Source organism: Cygnus atratus, chromosome 12 (assembly GCF_013377495.2).
Source record: "Cygnus atratus isolate AKBS03 ecotype Queensland, Australia chromosome 12, CAtr_DNAZoo_HiC_assembly, whole genome shotgun sequence".
Classification (NCBI taxonomy): Eukaryota; Metazoa; Chordata; class Aves; order Anseriformes; family Anatidae; genus Cygnus; species Cygnus atratus.
The window spans coordinates 4,543,878-4,561,475 of NC_066373.1; the positions used below are offsets into that span (position 1 = coordinate 4,543,878).

Below are 17,598 nucleotides of genomic sequence, written 5' to 3' on the forward strand. Positions count from 1 at the left end.
ATATTCCCTAAACACTTCACTTACCAAATTTAAACAGATCTAAAAATCTAGGATTCTTCTTCAGATTTCTCTTTCAGAACTCCCCAGCTGCTTCTACCAAGTGCTTGCACAGACCAAGGAAATTTGATTTTCTGTTTGTAAAATCTCTCAGCAACAGTTTGGTAAGGAATTCTCTTTGTTAGGGAGTTTCCTTACTTGGTCCACGTTTAACTTCTAAACTATTTATCAAATAATCCTTTAGCATGTTTCATGTGTTTTTACTTGGTAAGTTCATCCAAGCACATTCTGACCTCCTCCTTTCAACATACCAAGAAAAATATGGCTCCTGGAGCTCACTGCATAGTAGGAGCTCCACATCTCTTGCTGTTCCCCTTTCCATACAGGTTTCAAATTTTATGTTTCCAGATATAACATGGCACACTTGGGTTCCTGGAGAAAGGTCTAAAACTTAAAAAGTACAGATAATTACAGCAAGAAGAAATCTACCCACGAGTTCAAACTTAGAGCACAGATTTAAAACAAACTCAAAAAAGCTGACAGACATCTCTCCACTTTGTCTATATGTATATTTGTACAGTTTTAAGAAGGAACAAATTATTTTTTCTGTAAAGTATAAAGAAGTTAAAGGAGTAAGATAATGGGATGAGTATAAACTGTTTGAATGAGGAGCAGACAAGTAGTACTAACATGCTCAGCACTGAGGAAATAAAATTTCTCAGATAACTAGATCAAAGAATGCTTCTGTCAAGGCTTTCAACAGTCTTGCTAGTCATAGAGAGAGTAACTACTGATCTTTGTCTATCCTTCAGACTCTCTCATTAAAAAAATCTTATATATAATGAAACATTTTTCAGTGGGCAAAACTAAGAAGAACATGCAGCAGATGATCAGTGTCTTGCACAGAGACAATGAAGAAACAGGAAATAAACTCATTAGTGACAAAGCTTATAAAATTAAATGAAAACTAAGGACTGATCCTGTGCTATGCTCATTCCAGGTGTTCACATCTGTTAGAATCAATATCTAAATTAATCACTCAGAATTGACACCAGAGGAAAACTCGGGACAATGAACAAACATCTGAACTCCTTCGCAAATAAGTCTCTCATGGATTTAGCCAACCTAAAGTGGAGGAATATTGAGGTCTCGTGGAAGGCTGGAATAATTCCTACTTTTCTATCATATTCAGGCCTGGAAGCTAGTGGATTTTTAGTTTTCTTTTTTATAATCATCATAGCTAGATATTTCCAGGTAGTTCCATTTGTAGAAGCCTTTTACAACACAGCAGCATAAATAGTTAACCATTCTGAGAGTAACTATGACCCTGTCACCCAAACTGGTAACAACAGAATTCCAGATCTTTTGTTTTTTCCTGTTTAGGTTACAAAACAGTAATGGGTAACTCTCATCCAGGGCTTAAATTGTGCATTACTAGATCTTAATGTGGTTTATAAAAGATGTCAGTTTCATTTTCCACATCTTGAGAGCTGGAACATGAGCGAGCAAATCTAACACCAGAGACAACCACTCCTAGCTCTTACTGCGGCACTCTACACCAGGTTGTATCACTTTGTGAAGATGGTTTAATGAAGCTGTTTGGTAAAAGCAAGTAGAACACCCTTTCCCTTTAAAGCATTTAAAGGAAACTTCTCAAAACCCTAACAACAGGGAACACTGCCTATGATTTTTTTGGTTCAGACTTCAGGTTTTAAACCAGCTGATGCTTATATCAGCAACATCTTACTCCTTCTCAGCCAAGCAAGAAAAACTGAAAACAGCAACCTTTCCTCCCTACCTGCTATGCCCCCTTACTTTCCCATCCATGACAAGCAAAATTATACCAGCTTGACTGCCATAGATTCAGCGTAGCATACACTGACATGTTCACACCTGGTATGCAGCATTCAATTAGTCATTCACAGATGCTGAATTTGTGGCAGCAAGGTCAAAAGCCAAGTTTGAGCAGGTATTAGTTGATTTGGCATGTGAACAAACACTGAGCAAAGATGCCAAGAAACCATTGAGATAAATTGTCAAATGAGCAGTTAGACGGGGGGGAAAAAAAGCCTATTAAAGTTCTTGCTGGTGAGAGCACAGCAGAGCTGAGTATTCCTAGTGTGAGCATCAGAAGCAAGCCTGTAAAAGGATTTGCAAAGCATGTGCTTTGTCAACATTTGTTAATAGATGTCATACTGTTACCACTAGAGCTAGGAAAACCACATGCCAAGGCACTCATTTGCAGCTTTTTGTGATGAGGTTTTGCCCTGCACTCAGTGCAAGAATTCACCTGTGCCTCAGATGTCCAGAGCTTGTCCTGGGGGACAGAAATCACCACTTCTGTTGGAACAAACAGGTGATATAAAAACAGAACTGGCTCGTTTCTCGATCCTCAGTGTGCCAGCTAGCACACCAGGTAGATACAGATGAGATCGGCTGCATGGAATCAGCCTCCGTATTGTAAGCAAGGACTGGAAGAAACCCTGATAGAGAGCTGTCTGAATCTTTATACATTCTACCAGTAGACCCTTTCTGTTGCATAGTTTTGTGTTGTAAAATAGGAATTAAAAGAACAAAAATAAATATTTTTATTGTATACATCCTCCACACCTTACTCCTCTTTCCTATGTTCTCACCCCTTTCCCACTGGTTCCTGAGCATTCAGACAACTTCTGTCCAGATGTACCTCTGGCTTTGCACCAAGAATTCTAAGTGCCAAGAGGATCCACCTTATAGTGGGTCAAGTTTTGAGAAGCACCTTGTCTCAAAAACTGCTTTTAACCAAGTAATTGAGGGAAGATGGACCAAGGATTGCAAGAGCCTGAGTAACCGAAGAGGTAGGTGGGCTGAAGCCCATAGTGTAACGGAGCTATGACAGACAGGTCTCCCAGCATTGCAGGATGCTCCAAGGAATCAATAAAATCACTCCACAAAGTGCATAATCACCAATTCTTTTTCATCTAGCAGCTAGACTATGCAGTAGAGGAGACAATCACTACTGCTCGAGTCTGAAGTTCAGGCCAATTTTTTTTCCTGTAGATCATGTGCACATGGCACAGTTAATTTCTTTCACAAGTAGCTTTTGTGACAACTGGAATCACTTTTTACTTGGTTATTTCAGTATTTGCATATCTACAGGCGGCATTTATTGCTATGTCTCACCACTATTGTGTGTGCGCCTGAACATACCGTTTTCTTCTACAACAGCACAGCATATTGCAGCCTAAAATGCTTATTAGCTTAACTACTGCATTAAATGGGCAAAAGCTACTGCTCTCCCATTGTACCAATGCAGTCACATTGTAAACCTTTGTCTTTTGTAAACTTAGATTTCTTCCAGAGGGAAAACTAGGAGCAGATCACATGCCAAACGATGCTGAGAGGTCATATTCATTCATGTATACTGAACCAACTTAGAACCGCCTTAAAGCTCTCACTAGAGCAATACAGCACCTGTCACAGCCAACTGGGTATTATGATATGTAGCAACATTCCCTAAATGTGGCATTTTCCCTCGTTCAGTATACACCCTCTGATATAAGTTTGCATCTGATATCAGAGCTTCCTGCAGCATCTGTCAGTGCCGAGCATCCCTGCGGCCCTGGGACTTTGACCCAGACCATTATTTTCCAGGTGCTAGCATTAGCTATCTTCCTGCTGCTGTAACAGATGCCTCGCTAGAGAAACAGACCAATAAAGACTTTTTAGTCCAAGAAGCCTCTTCCAGCTTTACAGTAAAATCTTGCACTTTGTATGGGGAGAAACAGATGTTTGAACATTAAAATTGAATTAGCCTAAATAAAGATTATTCTGAGAAAACCAGACCCTTTCACAAGCTATGCAGTAAAGCATACTGCTGCCTTCTCTCTCCGAGGGAAGGACATTAGATGCCTAACTGATTTAAGGATGGTGGTGGACATGTTTTTCATTACAACTCTCCGCACAGATACAGCAACTCACCTGAGCATCAAGAACTGCGAGACCACAGTGCTGGTGGAAATGAGCAGGGAAGCTGACGACCCAAGTCAAAAACACTGACAAATCTTCTACCACAAATTCAGAACTCTACCAGCTCAGCCACTGCTTGTGTTTCACCTGTGTATCTCAGCAGCTCTTTCCCAATGAGCAGCATTGGAACACTCAAATTCTGTAGGAGCTTCTGTAGTTATTTTTACGAAAACAAAGATTTTTGATTTGTAAGAAAACCCTCCAGCAAAGAACAATAAACAAGTTTTCTCCACTTTCCTTGTTCACAAAGCATATTGTTGCCCCGAATAAGAAATCTGGATCTAATTTTTAATAAATAACTGCAGCTTGTAGCAGACAAGCTGTGGAATGCAATGCCATTTTGACTCCTGAGTGGTCTTTATTTATAGGATGTCCCCACTTCAGCTGTATTCATTTAGATTACAAGCTAATGGAGGCTGACAGCACTAAAAAGCAGTCTGACCTCTGCTATGTTAGCCAGAGATTCATCCCACATCATACAACTGAATAAAGGGTCATGCCTTTAAGTGCCACAGTAGAACATGCAAATGGTAAAAAGCATTTTTATACCAGATTTAAACGGGCATTTGATAGTAACATTTTATCTGAACCATAAAATAGATTGCACAATGTCCGACAGGAAAGAGCTGAAAAAGCATATGTAGTGAAGCCACAAATGCATAGGATATTTTTGTAAGAATTACAGCAAGGAGAAAAAGTGTTGATTACGCTTGCTTGGTCTCTCCGCAGACAGTTCAGATACTTACATAAACCACTTAAGCTAGACTTTCTTTTCTATTCATTAACACTATATCTCCAGGTAGGTATTTGCCTAGTTTTCTCTAGTGCTTAGAAAAATGTAAACAAAACCAAAAAGAAGAGACTGTAGAAAGCATCTAGTAATGCTCTCATCCAACATAATCAGTCTCCTAGGTCTTACATGTGAAGGGGTTCAAAGGTCTGTCTCCACAGCTCGATCACCCCTTTTCATGCTCAGAGGGCTTCAAAAAATAAATGAGTCTGTGGCTTAGATTATTCACACTACAGAAGGTGTCAAAATCAGGCACACAGTTTCATGACACTATGAGAAGAGAGAAGTAGGCTCCTAATTTAGATGCTTTCATTTGCCTACTAACGACTCAATTACCATCAGAAAGCACAGGTATCTAGCTTAGGCTCTTATATCTGGATGGTATAAATACATCTTCTCCTATCTCGTTCTCAAAGCTGCCTTTAATTCACTAATTGGTAAGTGCCAGAAGGTAGCAAAACAGAAAACACTATTAGCAGATCTGCCTGTGAATTAATACAAGCAGCATCACGAGCATGTTCAAGAGATTCAGGTGCAGAGTCAATATCATGAATGTTTTACACTAAATTTGTTCAGACTGATCTAATGCTTCAACAAACTCTCTGGGATTTCCCCTAACATTCATTACTTATATGTATAGTAGTAAGGTTCCTGGGTCAGAGCTTGTTCACACACAGACACAGAAGCAAAAATTGCACACACCCAGGCTTCCAGTCCAGGATACAACAGATAGATAAGTCAGAGAGAAGCATACTGAGATGGTCGTGATTCGCGTTATCTGCAGATGACTCAACAAAGCAGCCACTGATGCATTACAGCAGCAGAGAACTTTATAGTCCTCATTTAAGTGTTCTGTAAAGTGGTCTTGCAAATACCTCTCCCCAGGTCAGAATAGCAGCGTTGGGAAAGTATTTGCATCATTGTTTACATCACCAGTTGGAAGGAAGATATAGTTGACATTTCACTAAGTAGGAGATATGTTGTAATGGGCCATAAAGTTACCCATAATCAGTGAGGATTGATGTTGCCCCTTGTACAAAAAAAAAATAATCTAAAAATAAATATGTACAAAGTCACTATGTTATTCAATCTGAATCTCTTCAAGATTGATTGTTGCCTGTTTTTGCAGGCATAAATGAAGGGCTGCTAACAAGCTGAAAAGGCTGCATTACACTCATAGCTGTACTCGCATTGTGCTCTCCCCATCCATGTTTTGCTTTTTTTCCTCTCAATGTGATTTACAAGAACTGTTTTGAAAAGATAAGCAATATACTTAACGTTCTGGCTTTCTGATACAGTATTTCTAGATTCTGCTGCAATGCAAGAAAAATAAGATAGACAAAAGGTGGAATTACAAAGACTCCATACCTGAACTGGTGATACTAAAGCTGTTATTTAAAAAAAGCCATTGATCCCCTTCAAAACACACGCAGGCACAACGCAAGCCCAAGCCACTTGTTACAGAAATCTTTAAGTTTAGAATTTGTTTAATGATGCAATTAAATGGGCCCCCTCCACTGTTACACAAACACTGGAAGAACTTGCTCATTCTTTTCAAAAACAAAATATCATAACAGTACAGTAGAATGTCCTTCACAAGACCAACACACACACTGGAATACAGATGCAGCAAAATAAAAAGCTTGTATTAGCTTGCTGGGAAAAGAAAGACAAATTCAAAGCCTATTAACCCTAAGTTGCTCTTACTTCATAACACAAGGTACAACAGCACTTTGGAAATTATTGAAATTGCAGTTGATGCTATTTGTCAAAGAGCCAGAATGAATTGCAGGGAATGAAAGACGTAAGCAGAAATGTTATTAGTTATTCTTTTGGTCATCAGATATCAAAAACACTTTCAGTTTGCAGTCATACCAGGAAATCACTTCTTTTGCAATATACAGTTTCTATTTTTCCCATTTTTAAAAAGGTACATTAAAACCACAAGCCCATTTCAGTTTGTAAGATAAATATGTCCATAAGGAGAAAGGAGCATTTTGCAAGAAGAGCACTACGAATAGTGAGATTACTGCAGTCACTGACTACTTGGGGCTGGAAGAGGCCACTGGACATCAGCTAGTCCAACCTCCTGCTCAAAAAGCAGGGATAGCTTCAAAGTCAGACCACATTGCTCAGGGCTTCATTCAGTTGAGTTTTGAAAAGTCTCCAAAATCTCCCCCGCCTTCCCTAACAGCAAACTGCTGTAATACCTTCAGCAAAGCTCTCCCATCTGAAGTGAATTAAAAATCCTACAAGGGGAGCTTGGCTGTCTTTGGCTAAAAGAGATTAGGAAAGCAGCCGTAACAAAGTTCTTGACATGATGATACTTGGCATGCACACCGTAGACAAAATAGATGTTTGCCACCTTAACCTGCTTCTCGTGCAGGCTTGAAATTAAGTAACTTACAGACAAACAAATGTTGGCCTTTTCCAGGCTTATCGGCTACAAGGAACTGGAAAGGTCAGAGTCCCACAACTTTCGGATTCGCACCCCAGAACCTGACAGCCCCAAAGGTGTCTGTGTTGTTCCCTACACAGGGAATGTCAGGCACAACTGCAGCCCAGAAGACCCAGCACATAAGAAAGGGGAATTAAAACAAACAAACGTACACGCAGTTGATGCTATGAAAAGCATTTACACACTATCTCAGCTAGCACCCCCAACAGTCCCTTGGGACATTTGGGAATTAACACAGGGCATGAACCATTTCCAATAGGCCTTTCTCATGCAGAGAGAGAAGATTTAATAGTATAGACACATACAACAGCAAGATAGTTGACTAGTGCTAGATCACGCTCCTAAGCATGTATGTGAATAGCTAATAGCAGCTCAAGAGTTGCTGGAAGAAGCTCCTTCTATCTGGGGAGATTTAATACCAAAGAATTCATTTCTCCTTTTATTGTATCCTAGCCCTTCTCATTCAGAGGATCAGCCTTTTCAAGTGACACAGAAAGATGACAAGTTAATGGTTTAGCATCCTCTTTATTTTTCTTCTCTAAAGCCAAGAACATTTATTCACATTCTGTTTCATCTTCCAACCAAAGGAGACTCAAATCCATATTTTCCTCTTTCCCGGGAGAGGGCCCTAATTTGTCAATGTGGATGGAAAAAAACTCTTCAAAATGCAGCAGCTGTAGCCTGGTGATGATTTGGTTGGATTTGCTGTTTGAAAGAGCATCAGATTCCACACAGCTAAGATTCAGTAGCAAGAGAATCCACTGCACACAATTCAGCTGAGATCCTGTAAACACTTAGAGATGAACACAAGTGCCCTACATATGCACATACTGGAACCTCTACATTTCGTAGATGTATTAAAAACCGCAGGACTTAGGTCACAGTTTATGGTATGCTTCCCAGTTTCTAGAATAAAATGGCATACAAAATTATGCAATTGATAAAGATGAATTAGATAAGTAAGAATTAAAATTTCATCATTTTATTTTTTAGGTGACATACTGAAGTACTTAGGTAACATGCTGAAATCCAGGCATACTGAGGCCAAGAGAGTTTTACAATCAGTCCACCAGGAGCCAGAATGTCATCCATAATGAACAATAATACAAGATTACTGATATTTAGCATCGTTCAGCATGGGGCCGTAAGTTATTTGCACTTGAACATCCATACTGAATAATGTTTTTAAATCAACTTATAGGTAAAACAACTGAATCATTGATTAAAAGTGTCACTTTGCTGTAACAGAAAATAATATGAAGGAATTTTTCTGGTTAAATGTGCCTAGAATTAATAAAAAGTCTGCCTATACAGTCCCAGATCTACTTATTCTGCAACAAATATATTCAGATTCATGGTAGGCACAGATGAAGATGCCGGAAGGGTGACTTTTAATCACTGCTGGAAATAAACAAACATCAAAAGAAAACCAATGCCCCAGACAGAAATAAACTTAATTGTGCTCATGTTCTTAAAGAGTCCTCTTTTGTCCTTACCAGGAGGTGAAAAGGAAAAACAGCCAGCCAGCACCACAGTTAACGGTTTGCCCTCGTCAGGGATCCTTATCGTAAACACAGAGTGAGAAAATCTATTCACGTGTCAAATATCATCAACATTATTCCATCCTTGAAATGATATTATTCAGCACAGTCACAGCTTAAACATGAGTAGATAAATGGATTGCTAGAATATTGGTGCCCTAAATGGAATTCACACCCCAGAGGAACTGGGGAAAGAGGTGCAGAACAGAAGGAAAAGATGCTAATGCCATGCGTGCTTCTTCCAGTGCTCTGCAATACCTCTGAGATCTGAATCTGCAGCTGCATGAGTTCTACCACTGACTTCTGAATTACCAGAATCTGCTATAAGTAACACAAAAGTCAGATTTTTTTTTTGCTAACATCTCTGCTTCTTACATTGCAAATTTTAAAAGGAATAGTTTATGAAGACATATCAGATGGACAGCTACTTGATTGTGTGCATCCAGCTCTACCACCTACAATTGTTGGGATGTCCGCAATACCCTGGGATGAGAAATATCCATGTCAAAACCAGTGAAATTCCTCATGTCAAAGGGACTCTGAGCAGGTGCAGCTGATGCTACATCATCTTCTCACCCTCACTGATGAAATATATCTGGTGCCCTGGGACAGAAAGAGAAAGCCAGAGACATGAAACTTGAGAATGGGTGTCTGGGCGGTATTACAGGTTGCAGTACAAACCTCTGCAGCCCAAAGGCACAGTTCTCTGTCTGCTCCCTGGCCCACATGACTACACAGCCTACACATTTCTTTTGAATCTCAAATTAGAACAGGATAGGTTAAAAAAAAAAAAAAAAAAAAGTGAACTGCAGAGGAGGAGAGGAAAAAAAAACTTGTCACCTGATTTTTACTTTGTTTTCAAATTTTTGTCTATTGTTTTTCTTCTAGTGCTCAAAGAGCAGAAATGCAATTATATGTACAACAACACACTGAAAGCACTGGAAAATTTCCCTATAGGAGTGGGGAATGAATAAATAAATAAATGAGAATTTCTGTGATCTGTTAAGATTGCATTAATAAGATGCACTTCAGTACAAAAAGGTTAGTGTATTTAAGGACTGTGATTTGGTTTAGGATTTCTTCTAAACCCTTGGTTTTATTTCAGTAAAGTTTTTTGTTGTTGTTGTTGTTTTAATAAATATGCCACTATTCTTAGCTGAGCAGATTTTACATACTCCTCTGGTCTATTTGTTCAAGTTTTGAATAGTATCTTGTTTTCTACTCATCTTTTCTTCTGACCAGCCATGTTTCCTAGTGCACCTACTCCAAAACCAGTACTTCCAGGAAAATTAACTATGACAACTATGGGTAAAATCATGTTTTGTTTATATTTCAGGTACTAAACAGCTGCTACTAGATATTGCTACCAGATGTTCTAGAATTATATGCAACATTATGCTCAATTTTAACTTTTACAAAATTACAAGCTAATAAAAAATGACACTGCTGTAGTCAAATGATTTATTAAAGGAAAATCCATTAAGTTCCTTTTAAGCTTCACACCCTACTACCCCAAATAACTCGTCATTATATACATCAGTGAACAGATGCAAATGTCTGTACCGTTCTGAGATTTCTGTACTATCCCATATAGTAATTATATATCCAGATGCCTTTTGCTCTAACAGCTTCATGCACATCTGTCCATCTTAACCTGAATGCATGGTGACTGTTCATTTCATGGTTAAACTACCTGCAAGATGACACAAGCCTGGGATTCAGACAGTTCATGTAAGGATCATCTTTTTCTGCCACACAAATGAGCTTGTACGTAGCTAAGGCGACATCTTATGCATCGAAAGCACCCTGAATCTAAATGATGGGATGAACAAAAACATACCAAAATATTGCAATGTGACATTCAATTCCATTTAGACACCTCACTTCCCAAATAATTTAAAAGGCTGGAGCATTTATTGTTGCAGGATGGGGTTTGGGGGGGGGTTTGTTGTTGTGTGTTTTTTTGTTGTTGTTGTTTTTTTGTTGTTTGATTTTTTTGTTTTTGGGGGGTGGGTGTTTGTTTTAAATACATGAAGTCCTATACCCTGATGATAATCATAAAGCACATGCTTTATTTTGTGCAGGCTCCCCAGATTACAGTCACAGAGCAGCACACAATAGGCAGTGCAGCAAACATCTTTTCCCATCCACCACCACAATAAACAGAAGCAACATCAAAGGGGAGTGACAGCCAGTAATTAGAGAACTGAAAACTGCCACGGATTCTTCTGTACTAATGAAGCCAGGCACAAAAAGAGTAAATCTAAATAGCTCCTTTCAATCTTCTAACAGGAAAATACACACATTAGCTGATCCACGGAATACTTTAAAAGTTTGTATAAATCTGCAGATGAAACATTCCACCTACCGCTGCCCTCACACAGAGCAGCAGAAAGCCCTCACCAAGTCAAGCAAAAAGCTCAACCTGATGCTTGGGAGAGCACCCCAGTAGAGTCAAAGGCACAGTGGAAAAAGTCCGTGAACTGTGATCTAAACCAGGGGTGAGTTTATTCAAGTCATTGAAATTCTCCTGGGATGACATGGGGAAAGAGAAACACAAGTGCAGAGTGGCTCCAGCTTAACTCCAGCAGTTAAACATCTTATGCTTAAGAGTGTGCGTGCATTACTTCATAAATTCGTTCTACTCTAAGTATGTCATTTGGAGGGGGAAAAAGAGAGCAAACACCAGAAATAAAAAGGAGAAAGAATGAGGGAGACGAGATAGAAACTGAGATAGAAAACTTCAGATATCGAACTCTGAGGTCGCAGTAGCCACACAGTTTACACAGCTGAGCATCTGGCTCTAAATATTTAACTGTTCCAAATTCCAGTGTGCATCCTTGCGTAGCAGAGCTTCCCTGACTAATCACGCTAGAGGTAACCACATCTTAAGTGTGTAGTTCTAAATTGAGTAATATTACCATTAATAACAGTGCCTAATTAAGACATCTATAATGTTTTTAATGAGAAAAATTGAAAGTCCTTCTGGAATTTTTCCAGTCAAATTAATTCTGAGGACTTTAGACGTTATTACAAGTAATGTTACAGAAATGAAAATTAGGTCTAAATTAGGACATGTCACTGTATTTAAAAGAAGGGGGAAAAAAGGAAACATTCCATTCTCTTCTCTATACGCAATTCTCTGTTATAACATCTTGCCACAGGGGAGAAGAAAAACACTACTTCATAGTCTGCTCTAAGTTGTTCTGCATATCGTTACATCTGATGCATCTCCAAGGTCTGCAGATATTTTAACACTTTGCTTTCGGCCTCTTTCGAAATCTCTGATCAGTATTCCCTTGGGAACAAAGATTTCCAAAAATCTTAAAAGGACAATTGTCTTAGTTATGCAGGGCCAAACACTTTTGCCTATCATTTTCACAACTGATGCTTGTTCAAATAAGAACTCCCTCTGTAAGCCTGCATGTTTAAGCAGGGAACACTTGTGGTTCAGAATGATCAGATCCAGCCTGCTAGAGTTGTACAGGAAGGAACAAACCCCCGTGGTCCAGAATGATGCTCTTTATGGTAACTACCAGCCTTTAAAAGCTATCAGATCCAGTGAGTCTTTATTTGTACCTCTGATAGGCCAGTCCTTCAAACTACTACATGCACATACATACCTGCTTTGCCATCGCCTTTTCCTTATGACTGCTTTTCATCAGGGGTTTATGCTTGCTACTTTCTTACAAGCCTGCTACGTGTCACTTTGAAGACTCAGAAAGACACTGTCCTTGCTCTTCAAAACAGCTCATTTGAGCATTTGCTTTCATTTCAGGCATGCGACTTTGTGTTCAAAAACAGACAAGTTCAAAATATAAGAGCAAATCCATACCATGCTCTGACTGGATTTTATATGAAGGTCTCAGACTTCATTTAAAGGAACTTGAAGCAAAGCTCCAATCTTAAGGCACACATTAAGAGATTAATGAGTTACAAACCAAGCATTACCTTTGTGGCTAAGAGAAGTCACTCTAGTATGACAAAAGCCACAAAGTTTACCTTTGATTTTGCCTGAGCTACATGATGTGTATGATCCTGCATACAAAATTCAGATATACCTTCACACACACAAACATACACATGCATACATGCAGCACTCCCTTTATTGGGGCAAGTAACGCCTTCACATTTCATTTCACCTCTCTATCATGAAATGCTTTTCCTCCCAGATCTTTCAGATTTCAAAACCTAAATTCTGCAATTGGCTGTGCCTTAACAGTAGACAGAAATACAGTAGTGTACATTTCAGGCAGGTCAGCTAATTAGGTTGGTTGTCCTTGAGAGCAGAGATTGCACAAATGCTTAGTTTGAGTGCGTTGTGCTAATGCTGAAGATGCTGTCAGTGCTCAGGTAATATTCTCAATGGACTTATAGCTCACAACAAGTAGAGTTATGAGAATAGCAAGGACATTTAGATGCATGTATATTCCCTAAAAGCTTGGGGAAGCTTACCCTCTTTCAAGCCAGTTTTGTTTATAAAACGCTGGCTTAATTGAGTTGTAAGAACTCCTCAGAGAAAGATCTGATTTTTATCTTTTTTTAACACCATAAATATTAAAAACAGAGAAGAAACAAGATATTTAACTGTTACTGATATTTGACAGATACATACCTTAACTTTTTAAGAACATCACAATCATTGCTCTCAAGAACAACGCCAAAATGATAAAGTTTAAGAAGTAAGCATTGCTTTTCAAGGTCTTGCAATTTAAACGCTGCATTCCACCAAATACAGAGATGTCTGAGAAAAAAAGAAATCTAGTATTGAGCTAATATACACATCAGGCTGCCATAAATATACAAATTCATATTTAATCACTCATATAGGCCAGTATTACTTTATTTCTTACCTGGTGTTTCACATACAGGAGTCTGATGGAATATTTATTTTAATAATTAATTCTCAGTTGTTACTTCTAACCTCTACTTTGAAACCTGCTATAAACAAACAAACCCATTTGCAGCAGTCAGCTGTGAAGCATTTGGTGCAAGACTTCCAGTCAATATGTCACCATGGCCACTAAACCAATATTATATATTTCTAGTTAATATGTGACAGTGAACACTGTAAGACTGTTATATATTTCAAGGCTGCACAGGATACTACACACAGAAAAGAGACCACCAATGTGGTCATGCGGGGAAGTTTGGGCAGACCGTATTTCTCTCCTGCTCCTCCCTCAGACCATCTCAGAGGGAAGACTGCAAACAGCAGCCAAGAGTGGCTTGCACAGTATCTTGAGCTGCAGAAGAATTCAGTCTCTGCCCCACTATCTCACCAAAACAGTTGCTGCCCAAACTCAGAAGTAGGTAGGTGAGCACATTCCAATGAAGGAGAAAGCTGTAGTAATTTGTTCTCTCATGCAGAAAGAGAAGCATTCCTAGAAGACCACCTCCGCTCTTTTCTTTGATCACAGCTAACTGCAGACAGCACGCAGCAAGAACAGGAACCAAATTCTTTGGGCAAGTTTAAAGCATGACAGAAACATGGATCCAGCAATTGTCACATGTGCTACTGAGTTGTTCGACATTGTATTGCTAAGAGTACCTATGCTTTCATTCCATAATGTGCAAAGGCATTTGGGAATTAACACCTACCAAGGTGACAAAGGAGGACAAACCGGAAAGAGAGGACAGCCCAACGACTTCTGTGAGTCTCAGCAAGATGGGCTGCCCTTCTGCCAGGACTCATGTTGATCACTGTAAAATATTTTTGTGCCTGATGAACACAATTTGGAGGGCAGGGGCGTGGGGTATAGTAAGTGTAAGAGAAATAAGAACATGTTCCAAGAGAAATCTCTGCTTTTATTCTCAGATTTGTAAGCATGCAACTCACATTAAATGCTCACAAGCAAGATTTAATTTAAGTTGTCAAGCAAAGAAAATGGAGCACTCCTGAAGAAATAAAAAAAAAAAAAAAACACAACAACAACAAAAACCCAACAAATCAGATGGAAAAGGAAAATATTCTTCAAAACCCATTGATCCCTGTGTTATTTTACTTTGTTGACATCAATGCTGTACTGAATGTATTTCAGATTACTGAACAAGAACAAAATGATAACAGCAAAGCTTCCCCTTCGGGTGAAGTCATTCTGTCAACCATAATTCCCCAAGTGCACTAAAAATACATCTTCATTGTCACAAGATGACTGCAACCTATCTTTAAGACAGGCATTAAATGCTGGCAATTGGATACACTGCAGAAATAAAGTAGATAGTTTGTATCCTAAATAAAAAAAATAAGATAAAATTCATCTATTTACTGTAATTCAAGTTTTAGTCAGTCCTAATAAACGTAAAGAATGCAAGACTCTTTCCAAGGTCCACCCCCCCCCACAAAAAAAAAAAAAAAAAAAAAAAAAAGAGGTATGCTGCTCTGGGCTCTCTGTGCATAGGAAGAGTACTGATGGGTGATTTGGGGCTCCTGAGCTGCAAATGCCTCCTCTTTGTTAAAGGCTTCCTATCAGACTGCATGTGTTACTTTTCTTGCTTTGCATTTTACGTTTTCCCCTTCCTCAGAAAGATGATCATCTAACTTAATTTCCCAACTTCTGTGAGAGATAACACAGAGAGGAGTCCCTTCATTATGTAAGGTTATTCATAGCGTGCAGTAATGTAATTCTGCCTTGAAAAATGCATCCACTAGGTATTCTTAACGATAATAAATAGCTATAAAACACATTTTGGAAGAATATAGATCACTTGTCTTCCCCCTTTATTTGCTATGCTACCCAATTCAGGGCCTGGCTTCATGCAAGTCTCCTGTAGCTCTGTTTTTGGATGAGGTGAGCACCCCAACCTCAGCCCAGTCACCCCAGGAGACGAGTGTCCAGCATCTCTTGATTCTCAGCTCATCCACCTCGGAGCCATGCTCTTATTATACCCTCAAAATGAGGCACAAGCTTGTGGCTTAATTTCTAACTCTTCTGAATGCTAGCACCTTTTGACCAAGAACTTATTTTCGCAGTTTTTCTTTTATCAGTTTCTGCCACTCTGTAGCCAACATATCAAAATCCCTTCCTGATTGGCCTCCAGCAGTCCATAAACATCTTACAGTAAATCCTGTAGCTGGAGACGTGCTGCTGGTTCCTTGCTGGATGTGCTAGACAGCAAAATGAAATAAATGTCTATCATAAGAAACCGTATTAACTTAGCTTCACAGAGCATTTAAAGATTTCTGTTACTTTTGGTTTCCCTTGATTTATAAAGCAGTTGAAAACTTCTGAAGTTCCCTGCCACGCAGAGTTATTGCTCCCTGCCACCACCCCCAGCTCTAGAGCAACTGGCCTGGCAGATGTATTCAGAAACTCTGGAAAGCCTGTCCCTCCAGGACAGTCTGACAGCCAGTAACTGACCAAGAAAACAGAGTTGCTTCTTCATGTTAGCACACACTTTAGTTTAAACAGTGTTCTAGAGAGATTTCTTACTATCAGGATTCAAAGCCCTTTGCAAGTGTGGAAAACGAGGCAGGGGCATGCTTGCTAGATCTTACAAAACCTTGGATAGCAGAACCTCATCTTCCTAGTCATTATTCAAACACAGGTCCCCAGACTGACACTGCAACTGAGAGGAGGCTGAAAGAATTTTAGCAGATAAGATAGGCATCTGAAAGGAAGCCAGGGGAATTTTAGTAAATAAGACAGTCTAAGGGACATGTACTATATCTTCCGCTACCTATTGTGCACGAAAAACAGTTCCTGATAGAAACAAGAAACACATTTCAAGAACCAACTGAAACCAAATCTGCAGTTTAAGCAGAAGCTTATGAGTTTGTGCTGAGACGAGAGGTCAACCAGCGGTGTTGAGGAAGACTCACTAATCTTCATCCCCATGACCCCTGGCGACCACTACCAGAAAACACTGCGCAAGCACGGATAGGAGGAATCTATGAAAATGATTCCCTGGAACTAATTTCAATACAAAGCGGGGATAGGTCGTGCATATGTATAGGCATAGAGACACTTCATGCATATGTAATTCTTCGCCACATATAACCAAGGCAAGTGCCGTGTTGGGGTGCGCACGACTTTGGTAGGACTACCCCCCTGCCGCCCAGCGCTGAATAAACATACCTACTTTACAATCTTACTTGTGGAGACTGTCTATTTCCACTATGCTTCCTTTTAGTATTAGAGACACATTTCAATGTTGAACACATTAGGGACTGCTATTGGCAGCAAACAAAAGGTTAACCTTTTCCAAAGTGCACTTACTCACAAGACTATTCTGACATTTCAGAAATCAAGAGGAACTATTATTAGCTGTGTCTAATAATATTGCAATTTCCCACCCATGGAATCTGTGTGCAATCCTCCATTGAATTGGCAGCCTTTGGTAGTATCACTGGCACATGATTTGAACCAGGCAAGTCTCAAAAACATTGCCATAGCACTGTGTAGCCAGCCTGAAAATATCTTCACCGCTCTAGGGAGATGAGTGATCCCTTTGGAATTGGTTTTTGGAACTGTAAACTAATGAATCACTAACAGCTTTAAAGCAGACAAAATGTATTGCAACACAGCATGTAGTGCCGCAGAACTGAAGGAAATCTGTTTACAGTGCTTCAACAGACACTTGAAATCAAGATGCTCAAGAAGGATGAGGCTGTTAAGAGAAAAACAAAGCTCCAAGTGCTGTGAGCACGGTTATCCCTACCAGGGCCAGCAGCCACCAGGGGTACCAGCCAGCACTGCACAGCAAGCAGCAGCTCAAGTGAGAGGGTCCACATGGAAACTTGAGAAAGAGCCCTCTTCTGGGTCTGTTGGGCACATGCTCCAGTAATAAGCACAAAGATCAGA

General features: G+C 39.5%; 1 protein-coding gene and 1 long non-coding RNA gene across 13 annotated transcripts in view; both read right to left on the minus strand.

Annotated features, from left to right (window-relative positions):
• Nucleotides 1-17,598, minus strand: part of CDH13 (cadherin 13) — a 477,794-nt gene that overhangs the window by 446,467 nt on the left and 13,729 nt on the right. The gene's annotated exons all lie outside the window — the stretch shown is intronic.
• Nucleotides 7,779-9,391, minus strand: LOC118246438 (uncharacterized). Its single transcript, XR_004778157.2, has 3 exons — nucleotides 9,254-9,391; nucleotides 8,750-8,814; nucleotides 7,779-8,159 (listed from the first exon to the last, which is right to left on the minus strand). It is a non-coding gene; the product is annotated as an uncharacterized LOC118246438 (long non-coding RNA).